Source organism: Miniopterus schreibersii (genome assembly GCF_964146895.1).
Source record: "Miniopterus schreibersii genome assembly, chromosome: 12".
NCBI classification, from domain to species: domain Eukaryota; kingdom Metazoa; phylum Chordata; class Mammalia; order Chiroptera; family Miniopteridae; genus Miniopterus; species Miniopterus schreibersii.
The window spans coordinates 64,283,406-64,296,511 of NC_138112.1; positions in this window are offsets into that span (position 1 = coordinate 64,283,406).

Genomic DNA, 13,106 nt, shown 5'->3' on the forward strand with positions numbered 1-13,106 from the left:
TGATGTCAGGGTGGCGGGAGAATGGGAGGCTTATATTAATATTTGGATACTTTAAAATCAGAATATCAAGTGGGTGATAAATTTATGGTCAGAGTCTGGAGTCAGGGAAAATGCAGCTTAGAGATGTGTTTGGTTAGGAGAGATTATCTTTTAATTTTAATTTGAATGCACTTAGGCGGGGGATTGCATTTCCAACTTTCTTGGTTCTCACCACCCCCTAATGGCCCCATCTGATTCACATATTTACATATCTGCCATCTGCCCAGCCCCTGTGGCTAACGGTTTTCCACCCTAACAGTAGAGATCTCCAAGCTTTGAGGACATATTTATTCAAGTATCAATGAACCAGAGGCAGATTTGCAGAAGCATGGTTTTGAACTTTGAACCTTTCTTTGCTTCTCACTGTAATGGAATGCATAATCATGGTGATCTTTACCGGTGATCTTTATTGATGACAGTGATAACTGGTGATAAATAATGTTGAATAAACTGACATCCATTTCCATTCATTTAACTGTTTATTGAGAGCTGCTAAGTGTCAGCACTTTTCTGAGTATGGGGAGTATAGCAGTGAAGAAAGCAGACAAAAATGAAACGTGAATTCCAGCGGGGTGGAGGGAGATAGACAATAGAGAAGATTCATGATTAAAATACATAGTCTATTAGACGGTGGAAAGTAGTACCGAGGAGAAAAAGTGGGGAAGGGAGGTGGAGAGGTTATGGAAATGAGGTGGCCATCGAAGGCTTCACTGAGAAAACGGACATTTAGTAAAATTCTGAATTAAGTGTGGGAGCTGGACTTCTGGGGCAGAAACATTCTAGGAAGAGAAAACAGCATATGCAAAGGCCCTTAGGTGGGTGGGACCAGGCCTGGTGTGTTAGAGAAGCCCTGTCAACATACCACGCACTGTTCTGTTCTAAGCTTTCCCTCCTGTGAGGAAGGTGCTGCTGTTGTTCCCATTTACAGATGGGCAAACTGTGGCCAGAGACTCTAAGAAACTTGCTCCAGGTTAAATAAGAGGCAGAACCAGGCTTCTAACCCAGGCAGTCTGACACCAGAGTTCCTGCTCTAAACTGCTAAGTTATGTTAAATCAATGATTTCATTGGCCTGAGTAGGCCCAGGTACAGAAGATTTACACCTCTAGCTCTAAGCAGCCTTCCCAGCCCTGGAGGAAAACACTGGGTGTGGCGATAGGGGAGGGAGTGACTCAGGCTTGGCTTGCTTCCTGCTGAGTCACTGCTGAAGGGCCTTGAAGGGAGGTGAGTGGCACTTAGGCTTCACCCTGTCACACTGCCAGGTTCCTGCCTTTTTGGAGGAAATGCCTGGTGACAGGTCTTAACTACATACCGTCGGCAGATGAGCCCACCTGACTTTCCCAAGAGCTCCATTGTGAAATTGTGGGTGGGCTCCAGTTCCTAGTGGGGCCCCACAAACAGCCAGGGAGGTTGACTTTCTGCCCAACCTAGCCCTGCACTCTCTAAGATGTCCTGGATAGACACATTCTGTCCCTTGTCGGGCTGTTTGTCACCTTGGGTGAACTATTCAAGAGCTGTATGCTTGGCATGCCACTGCAAAGGCCAGCAAGGAGCAGAGGGCAGCTACACACGTCCCCCCGGACCTCATGGCGCTCACCCTCTTGACATGTTCATTCACAAATACAGCAAGGAAGGAATGTGTAAGCACCATAATACGAGCACCCGGTGTGTTCAGACTTCAGAAGGGGTTGGTGAATGGTGACAGCTAACGTGTATTGAGCACTTGTGCCAGGTAGTATTCTAAGCACTGACCATATTTTATCTCATTTCTGTAACGCTCACAACACCTATTAATTGAGGTGCTTCCCTTTTTATAGATAAGGAAATGGGGCTCAGGGAGGTCAGAGCGAGGCGAGGGCAGAAAGGACAGAGCGGGTAAAATCCTGGAGTCAGGAAAGCGCAGGCAGGACTTAGGAAGTGGCGAGGGGACGCAGCAAGAGGGTGGCAGAGAGGCAGCGGGAGGAGACCCTGGCACCAGACGTGAGGCTGGGCTCCCGCTCTCGGTGCTGGGAACCACGGCAGGTTTTCAGCATGTCTCTCCTTGGGCTGCGGCCTTGCTGCTTTGGTTTAGGATCACCTTGGAGAATGAATAGTGGAGACTGAACAAAAATAATAGGAGGGACTCAGACTCTTGGTGGTGACAAGACCTCTCACTTGCTCCTTGCTCACCAAGAACCTCTGTATTTCTTGAACTTCTGCTTCAGAACATCCTTAGGTAAGAACTGTGGGTTCCAGGAGATGCCCTGACAGCTGCTGCCCACGGCTGTCCTCTCCTTTGGGGCCATGCTCAACTCTCCCGATTCACCTCTTCTCCTGGCTCTCACCTCCTTGCTTCCCAATTCTAATGTGCCCACTAGTTGTATCTGTGTAGCTAGCATTTCCACGTTTGCAAAACTTCTCCCTGTTCTTGTCACATGATCTGGTGAGGTGGCCTCATAACACCTGTGGTAACACTATTAGTTACCTACCTAATCTAGTCTCTCTCCTTCCTGGCGTAAGAAAACCCAATTTTGTTCAGGGTGACCACATGGCCACTCCTGGCCGTGGACCGTGATACATCTAAGCCAACAACCACCCTGTATTCCCCCTCCCCAGTCTGCCTTGTACCTAGGGATACCCATGGGATCCTGTTTTTGCCAATGAGACTGAAGGGGAAGTCTACTTGGGCTTCTAAGAAAGCTCTTGATATTTTGTCAAAAGGGAACAGCCTCAGCTCCCTCCCCTGACAAGCCCTTTTCCCTGTCCCTGGCTTTAACAGTCATGAGAGCTTGAGCTCTCTGTGGCTGGAAGGACGTCAATGGAGGGTTGTCGGCAGCCATCACTTGGAGGACGCCTGCCTTCTGAGGAGAGAATATGATCAAACCCAAAGAGAAAATCGACAGGGCAGGGAGACAGAGAACAAGAGGAAAGAGGAGGCCTTATCTGAATGGTAGGAGTCACACATGAAACCAGCACACCCCTGAGTTCCGAGTTCCATGAGCGGCCTATGCCTTCCTTTCTCCTTATGCTTGGTTGAGATGAGTTTCCATGGTTTGTAATCAAAGGCCCAGGTCTTCTATCTTGATGGTAAATGTCCAGCGGGGCTCCCAGCCTTCTACCTGCGACGCCATCACCTTGACTGACAGGATATGTATGGGGGCTGCCCACCCCCAAACTCAGCAGCCCCTCCCTCTCTACCCTGTTGGTCAAAAACTGGCCCAAGGGAATGAGGAATGAAGAAACCCAGGGTGTCATTACACACCAAGGCCACTTCAGCTCCACATGCCCTCTCCGCAGCCTTGCTTGAGAAACAGTGGGGTTAAGAAATATGTGTCAAAGAAAAGCAAGTAGGGTGGGCAGAGGTCCGACTGCTCTGGGGGGGACCTTAGGGAGTACACATTCATTCTGTTGTTTGTTTGTTCATAGAACACATTTTTTGCCATTTAAAAAAATTACCAATTGAGGTATAATTGACATATAACATTATATTAGTTTCAGTGTACAACATAGTTCAATATTTGTATATATTTCGAAATGATTACCACAATAAGTCTGGTTAACATCCATCAGCCCACATAGCTACAGTTTTTTTTCTTGTGATGGGAACTTTTAAAATCTACTTCCTTAGTGACTTTCAGACATACAATACAGTATTACTAGCTATAGTTGCCATGCTGTATATTATATCCCATGACTTAATTTTTTTTTTATAACTGGAAGTGTGTACCTTTTGACCCCCCTTCACCCATTTTGCCCCCCACCTCCTGCCTCTGGCAACCACCAACATCTTCTCCACGCAACACATTTCTGTTGAACACCTACTTTGTGCTAGACTCAAAAATGGTCCCTGCCTTCTCTATACAGGTGAGGAAATGTAAGTACAGCATATGAAAGATATAAAAGAAAGAAGCTGACTGTTGAGTCCCCACCTTCCCTCCAGCTTCTCAGAGAGGAATGACTTTAGGATGAAACAGATGAAATCCAGAATGGCAGTGACAGAGCCTTCCTATTGGGTGGGATTCGAATGGTAAAATGAGATGTCCCATTGGGTTTAGAATCTCCTTTCTTGGAAACCTTCAGGAATGAAGACCTAAACCCCTGACCCATCTTTAATTGGCAGCTCCCGGGGTGAACAGATGTAGGTTTGCCTCCTGACTCCTTTCTTCAGACATGTGGGTTTAGACAAACTATTAAACCTCTCTGAGGCTCGGTTTCCTTAGGGTTCTTGTGAACAGTGTATGAAAACAGTAATACTATGTAATATTTTTTGAAGACTTACTACATTTGTGATCTAAGCTCTTTACGCGTATTAGTTCATTTAATTCTCAAAACAAATGGAGAAACCGAGGCATAAAAAGGTCAAGTACCTTGCTGGTCAGTTGCAGAGTCTGGCTTTGAACTCGGGGAGTCTGGCCCAGAGCCTGTGCTTGTAAGCGGTTTACTTCCTGCTGCCCTTATTGGCAACACGTAGACGACTCCCCGTTTTGCTCACTAGAGAGGACAGTGAAGGGCTAAGAGGCATGGGCTTCGTGCCCCAAGAGCTGTGATGCACATCCAGGTTTTACCACTCATTAGCTGTGTGACCTGAATTATCATGAGCAAGTCATTCAACTTCTCTGTCCCTGCCTTGATTTTCTCATCTGTAAGTGGAACTGACAATAATGTTCTTAGGAGAACTGAGTGAGTTCACACGTAAACTTAGAATTGAACCTGCTACTTGGTAAGTACTCAATACACACTGCCAGTGGTCATCTTCGAGGTCTCCTCCCTTCCCGGGAGGCCTCCCCTCCCAGTTGGAATCACACTCCTCCCTGTTTTCACTCCCACAGCGCCCTGTTCCCTTCCCGTACAGCATGTGGGACAATTCGCAATCGTGTGTAAGAGTAACCCCTTCACAGAGCTGTTGCAGTGACTCAGTGAGATAATGTCAGCTTGGCTCTTGGGAAGTGCATGTTTGGCTCTTGGGAAGTGCAAGTTATTATATTATTATTATTTACACTGGGTTTCTTCCTTGGTTAAAGATCACTGTTGCTTGGCTGGGTGTGGCTCAGCGGTTGAGCATCGACCTAGGATCCCGGCAATCGTGGTTTGATTCCCGGGCAGGCCACAGGCCCGGGTTGCGGGCTCCATCCCCAGTCGGGAGCGTGCAGGAGGCAGCCGATCAATGACTGTCTCATCATTGATGTTCCTATCTCTCTCTCCCTCTCCCTCCCTTTCTCTGAAATCAATAAAGACATATTTAAAAAAAAAAAAATCACTGTTGAACCTCTCTGAGTCTCGGTTTCCTCAGAGTTCTTGTGAACAGTGTGTGAAGAACCTGGAGGTGGCTTGCACAGCAGCACACTTTTCTCACATTCCACGGTCAAAGCTTGATCACATGTAACAGCAAGGGAGGCTGGGAAATGTCCTCCAGCGTGTCTACAGGAAGAACAGGAACTGAGTTTGGTAACCAGGTATGAATTTCTGTCCCAAGCTTTATGGGCATCAAAGCACTGTGATGGGCATGCCACATAAGTGAATATAAGTGAATTCATTTCATCCTCACAGCAACCCCACAAGTTGGTATTATCTTCATTTCACAGGTAAAGAGGTGAAATGACTTGCCCAAGGCCACATTGCTCCACGGTCATGGAGCCAGACTTGAGGCTTCGTCTGCCTATGACCTTCCCTTTATACCCACATGCCTCTTTGAATTATACAAGAAAGGGGGGGGGGGAGGCAGAAAGAGAGAGAGAGAGAGAGAGAGAGAGAGAGAGAGAAACATCAATTTGTTGTTCTGCTTATTTAGGCATCATTGGTTGATTCTTGTATGTGCCCTGACCGGAGATCGAACCCGTAACCTTGGTGTATCGGACAGTGCTCTAACCAACTGAGCTACCCAGCCAGGGACTGTCTGGTGTTTTCTTATATTTATTTATTGATTGACCAGTCAATTTTCTCTCCCCCCCCCGCGGACTGTAACTCCATGAAAACAGGGACTTGCTTGTTTTAAGTGTTTCTAGCATCTGTATCCCACCTTGCACAGTATCTAATACAAAGCTGGGTTTTTAATTTTATTCCTGTTATACTCAGTTCTCACTGATGTTCTTGGCTCTTATCCATCAGTGCCGCCTTTATTTTGGTTCTGCCTGGTCCTGGATGCATCTCTGGCTCTCGGGCTGGCTTCCCCCGCCCCCGGCCCTCCCTGCCTCCCCTTGGTCTATCCGTGGTTACAGGAAGCAGGAGGCTGCTGGCGGCCCTTGTGCCCACCATGGCTCAGCATGAGCCTGCAGCCATCTCCCACCCTCCCCTGGGACTGGCTGCCGTCGACTCCTGGAGGGCAGGGACCTTGCCTTGCACTTCTTGGTAGCTGCTGAAGCTCTGGGTGCTGCACCCAATCGGTGCTCTGCAGTCATCTGTTGATGGGCCACTTGTATTCCTTCCCCTCCTGGACCCACTTCACTCTTTGTCCAAGAGAAATATTTTCATGCATTAATTTCCTTTCTCCCATTATTTTTAGTTATACAAGTCACATATGGTCATTGTAGAAAAATTTGGAAATGGAAATAAACTAAAAGAGAAAGGATTAAAATGACCTGAACCTCATCTCCCACAGTTATCGTTTGGTGCATTATCAACTTCTGTGTGTGCAGAATTAAAATGGTTTTTGTCTGTATAAAGTGGGATTATTTTCATCTCGCTTTTCCCCTCAACAAAATATTGAGCATATTCTTCCAAAGCAACAAGTTCAAATCTATGCCATCATTTTAAACTTATTTATTTATTTAGTTTCTTTTGATTTACGCCATCATTTAAAATTTATTTTTAATTAATTAATTTATTTTTGCCATCATTTTAATATCTGTAAAGTATTCTCTTATAAGGCTATACCATAATACTTACCGAGGCCCCTCTTGATGGGCACCTAGGTTGTTTCTAATCTGCTGGCGTAGCGACCATCTTTGCATATATATTTGTGTTTGTGTTCATCATTCATTCAGTCATTTATTCATTCAGCAGTTTTTTTGTTGAGTCCTGTCTGTTTCATGCTTTCTTCTAGGCAGTGGAGAAACAGTGACAGTGGATTTTCTGGGGGTAAATATGCCTTTATTGTTATTGTTGTTATTATTATTAAAGACTTTTAATACATATTGCCAAACTGCCTCCAAAGAGACTGGATTGGTTTCCATTCCCACCAAGTGTCCCATGCCCCATCCCACCATTGTCCTTCAGAGCCAGCTCCCGAGCCCCTGCAGGGAGGCGCCCAGCAGTGTGTCGGCATCCGTTCTGCTGTCCCCTCCTGTGGGTGTTTTCTCGGCCACACCCGTGCCTTTCAGTAGCAGCTCTGGCCTTCCAGCTGCCTTTCTCTGGCTGCCTGACCCCAGCTTCCTGCTGCCTCTGAGCAGGCCTTGGATTTGGAGGTTCCCTTCAAATATTCCCTCCCCCTGCGCTGGCCCAGTGCAGAGCTCCCCACAGAATCAGCCACCACTCGGAGGCCTCCAAACAGGCTCGGACAGCCAGAGGGCAAGGAGCAGGCTGGAGGAAGGCTCCATGGCTGGAGGCAGGCTTTACCCTTCCTTTGCTGCTTAGTCTCACTTCATCAATACCCTCAGGAACCAATCGGGCTCTCCCTCGATCTGTGCACAGGAGCGGGTGGAAATGAATCTCAGCCCTTGGCCTAAATCCTTCCAGGGCCGTGGGACGTCCCTTGGCTCCCAAGGATTAGTGTGGAGTGAGCAGCCATGTATTTGGATGTGACCTTGGAAATGGAAGGGTCAGTGGTCCTACGGAAAGAGCATTCTGTTCTGAGAGTCCAGAGACCCGGCTCTCAGTCCTGGCTCTGTATGTCCTGGGTGGTCATGGTAGACAACCTTTGGGGTGTCTGCCGAGCTCACTGCCATATCCCCCTGTCTGTGCCTCTGCTCCCAGTGCTGGTGGTCTTTGGTAGCTATTTTTACATAATATGATTGACTGGACCAGGGCTGGGCATGGGATCCAAGCTGGCCAATCAGATGCCTTCTGGGAATCGGGATTTGAAATGGACTAGGAGTCACTGCCAGAACCTGAATCAGAGGTGAGGAACCTGGGAAGAAATGCACAGAGATGCAGAGAAGGCGGCCTGCAGGAGAGAAGCAGGGGGCAGATGTGCAGACAACTGGCCTGGGCTCTTGGTGGCTTTCAGTTCTGGGTGCCAGGCCTGGGGGAGGCCCTCTGTATTCCTGCCCTGGGGGTCTGTCAGACATCCCAGTGGTCTCATAATAAAGCGCCCCTTTTTGCTTAAGCTGTCTCTGTAACCTGCAAACAAGCGAGCACAGGTATCAGCTGAGATGGTGAACAGGGCTAAACGTTAATCATTCTGAGCTTCCATCTCCCGTCTGTGAGGCGGGAATAGTAACAGGGCCCATGTCCCAGGGTGGTTGAGAGGGCGAAGGGTGGTCATGTTCGTAGGACTGTGCGCCAATGCCTGTCCTGATTGAGCAGAACCTGTGCCTGACAGGGGCAGATGTTTTCAGTATCATTCCCGACTGTATGTGAGAGAACTTTGTAAACTTTAAAATGGTAGAACCACTTCTTGGCCTTTTGGCTAAGATTAAGTGTAAAATGGTAGAACATTGTGTGTGTGCGCGTGTGCATATGTATGCATGTGTACATGTGTATGATTCCACCTCCCATCCCAGTCCCCATTTAACTTTTCCTCTAAACTTCTCCATGGCTTTAGGTAGTCATTGCCTTTCTCTGACCTTCATTTATCAGTAAAATCAGGGCTTGAATGCGTGACTTCTAAACTCCTTTCCAGCCTGGAGAGTGGAAGGTCTCGTTGCCTGACTAACACCTGCTATGGTCCAAGTGTGCAGAGAACACACCTGCCTCATCTTGGCGCTGAAGGCCAGGGGGCCGGGAGCCAGGGATCCTCCCAGGTGACAAATGCCAGGTTGAATTACGGAGTCGGGCAGGATCCCATCGCTGCTCTGCCCTGTTTAGGTTAATGTTCTGCCTTGTGAATGTCTCACCCCAGCATAATGAGCCTCCAGGTTGTCATTGTGTCAGCAGGGATCAGAGCATGGAAAATCTAGCTTTGCCAGAAAAGCCAAGACCTTGAGGACACCTGCTGTAGCCTGACCTATGCCGAGATCACAGCTGGTCTACAAACTCCTTCTCTCTGGATTTCTCTGTTTAGGATTATGCCCAAGTTAGAAACAGGCCCAGGATCAGCCTGGCTTTGGCTAAATCTTGCCCACTGATATTTTTTAACAGCCCAGAAATTAGTGAACATACCAATGAGAAGGGTGGAAGCCCAGAATGAGGGAGACCTTATTTTCTCCCCAGCCCCTCACACAGAAGAGAGGGAGCAGAGTCCAGCAGATCACAGGACAGAAACCTTATTGCTAAAGCACTGCTGATACCTAGGCCCGCTGTGTCACCCATTCGCAGATCACTTAACTGTTCTGAGCCTCCGTTTCTTCTTCTGCAGCACTAGCAGGCTGGTCTGGACGGCCTCCATGGTTCTTTGTCACACATTACATCTTACAGTTCCCTGAATCTCAGAATGATAAGCTCCGAGAAGAGCAGCGGTGTCTTTTAACAGAGTGGATACAAGGCTCAGAAAAGACGCCTGATTGAAAGTGTCAGTGCTGGAGGAAATAGCAGCAGATGAGTAAGAATCGAGGGAGATGGGGACTTTGTGTGTCTGGAAATCGTTCATTTACTGTGTACATGCAGGAAACTCAGGAGTCTCTGTATCTTGCTCTCCTTGGCAAGAAGCTGAAGAGCCACGTGGGAGACGCCCCGGGTGGGGGAGGAATTCTGCAGAGGGTCCTGCTTAGGGTGCCTGCCCGGGAAGCCATCAAGTAGTGGCCGACACCAGCACTGACTCCAGGCAGACCTGCGCCTGCCCCCTGGCTCTGCCACCTGCGCGTGTCTCTGAGCAAATTCCTCAGACTGTATGCTCTGTAGTTCGCTTAACCATAAAACGGGGCTGCTGACAGTGCCCTCGCATGGGGCTGTGGTCAGGACGAAAGGAGATAAGTGTATGAAGCAGCTTGCACGGAGCCTGGGACAGAGCTGCCAATAATGGCAGTAGGTATTATTCCTCAGGTTTTTACCATCTCTCTACCTTGGAAAGGAAACCTTCTGCTATATATGATAGTCTAGGCCTTTTTAAATTAACTTTCCTTTATTAAAAAACCATCCCACAGACCCAGAATGAGCGTGAGAGGGTTTTCTCAGTGCGGTCAGAGGAAGCTAGGTGCATCCGTGTGCTGCTTAGAGCAGATTCCTGAGCTCTGATTCCAACGAGAAACAGAACTCGCAGTCGGGCTGGAATCTCTGAGGGTGGCTCGGGAATAAGCGTGGTAACCAAATCCACTGATAAAGGCTGAGGGCCAGGCTCTTAAGCAGCTTGCTGCCCTGCTACCCAATAGATCAGGCCAGCACTTTTCAAACTGGAACGTCCATAAAAATCTACTGGGATCTTCATAAAATGTAGATTCTGATTTAGGTGTATTAGGCAGGGTTCTCCAGAGAAATAGAAACAGTGGAGATATATATATATGTGTGTGTGTACACACACACACACACACACACACACATATAATAGAGGAGATATATCCTATGAATTATATATAGGTAAAATAAGGCATTATCTCTCATGATTATGGAGGTTGAGAAGCCAGCCCCATGATCTGCCATTTCAGGCTGGAAACCCAGAGGAGCTGGTGGTGTAGTTCAAACCCTGGGCTGCAGTGGGCTAATGGTGTAGATTCCAGTCTGAGTCTGAAGGCCTGGAGAGGGGCACCAGGGCAGGAGGTGAATGCTCCAGCTCACATACTCAGGCAGAGAGAGAATTCAGCCACCCTCCACCATTCTGTTCTATTCTGGCCCTCAACAGATTGGATGAGGCCCACCCACACTGCTTTACACAGCCCCCCAATTCAACTGCAAATCTCTTCCAGAAGCTCCCTCACAGACACCTCCAGAAATAATGTTTAACCAGGTATCTGTGTATCCCATGGCCCACCTAAGGTGACATGTAAAATGAGCCATCACAATAGGTCTGGGGTGGGGCCAGAAATTCTGCAATTCTAACAAGCTTTCAGGGGACGTCCACGCTGCTGGTCAGCAGACCACATTTTTAATAGCAAGATTTTAGAGGCTATGCGATTGTGCTGGTCATGAGTGCTGTTCACCACACACTTCTAGCTCTTCCTTCTGGGCACATGATAGGATTGTCCTTCCTGGCCCCTTGTATTTGGGTGGGGCCACATGACTAGTTCTGGCTAATGATCTGTGAGTGAGAGAGATTAGTGTCACTTCCAGGACAGAGTGTTTAATTTCCGGTTCAAGACTCTCCAAAGCTCTTTCTCCCGTTGCCATAGCAATTGGCAAAGTTTCAGCTAGTGCCTGCTCCAGCAGATGGCTCCTGGGGTGAGGCTGATGTGAAGCCCAACCCTCAGCTGGTCTGTGGGGACATGGACTGAGAACAAGACATACACGTTAGTTCTTTCAGACATTGAGAGCTGGGGAGTATTTGTTACTGCAGCATAACCTAGCCCGTCCTGCCTGATACACAAATCTAACCCCCATTTTGCAAAGGAAGAAGCTAAGCCCGAGAGGAGCAACTTGTCTGTGCTCTGACACCTGGGTAATAAAGTCTTAGGGCTCTGACTCCCAATCTCCTTTTTTTGTCAATCACTGTGCCTCTACCACTTGGGGCTCCTGGAATGCATGCCAGGCACTTTGCATGTGTTATTTCCTGTCATTTTTGCGACGACGAATTATCCCCATTCCTTAGGCGAGGGAATGGAGGCCAAAACTGTGTAGCAAGTATATAGGATTTGAGCCCGTGACCGTCTGATCCAAAGCACATATTCCTCCTGTTACGCTGCCCTGCCTCTCATCTGCAAGAAGATATTTTAATAATATCTTTTATTACATGTTACTTTATTCCAGGAACAGTTATCAGTGCTTTAACTGTTGTTTTTGTTGTTAACCTTCCCCCGAGGGCATTTTTTCCATTGATTTTTTTAGAGAGAGTGGGAGGGAGGGAGGAGGGGGAAAGAGAGAGAGAGAGGAGTGGAGAGAGAGACACACAGAGATGTGAGAGAGACACATCCATTGGTTGCCTCCCGCGCAAGCCCCGACTGGAGCCAGGGATCAAACCTGCAACCCAGCCATGTGCCCTTGATCAGGAATCTAACCCATAACCCTTCAGTCCATGGGTCGATGCTCTAACCACTGAGCAAAAGTGGCCAGGGCAGTGCTGTAACTATTTTTCAGTACTTATAACAACCCCATGAAATAGATGTTATCATCAAGGACGCCCTCACTTATAGATAAGGATATTGAGGCACAGAGAACTTAAGTAACTTGTTCAGGGTCACACAGCTAATAAATGGCAGGACTAAGATTTAAACCCAGGCAGCTGACTCCACAGTCCATACTCATACTCACTACAGTTAATTGCTAGGAGCATAGCTCATGCACATATCAGTCTAATATGACATATATATTCATATACCATTTATATGCGTAACGTAACTATATTGCCATATATGATTTTTATTTGCTTAATTAGATTGCAGGGTATTTTCTCCCCTACCGGCAAGATTCTACTACATGGTTGTTACAAGATGATTTCTCACCCTAATTTTCCTAACCCTTACCAAGGTGTTCTATACATTCAGCACAGTGTGAATAAGAAATTTCTTAACCAGAAAAAAACCCCCAACAATTCTTTTCACACCCGAACAAAGTTAATTTATTGTTAACAAGCCTGGAAGGACCCAGCTGCCAAAAAGCCCTGCGACTCTGGGCATCCCGCTCACTCTCCCTCTTCTTGTCTTGACACCTCGCAGCCCTTTCTTTGTTTGAGGTGATGTTTCTGCTGCAGGCTTGACTGCCTCCTGCCCCCTGCCTGCCACTTCTGGTCTTTGTGCAGAAATTGTTCTCAAGGCCTGGACAAAAGCCCCTTGTCCCCTAGGTCTCCTTGTCACACACTCCCTGTTTCCAGGGTCCCTAGGACCATGGGGCCTGGGTCTGTCTTGCCAGAACATGGAGGTTCTGGGCTTACTGGGAGCTTCACAGCTGTGAGTGCAGAGGCTGGTGGGCTCCT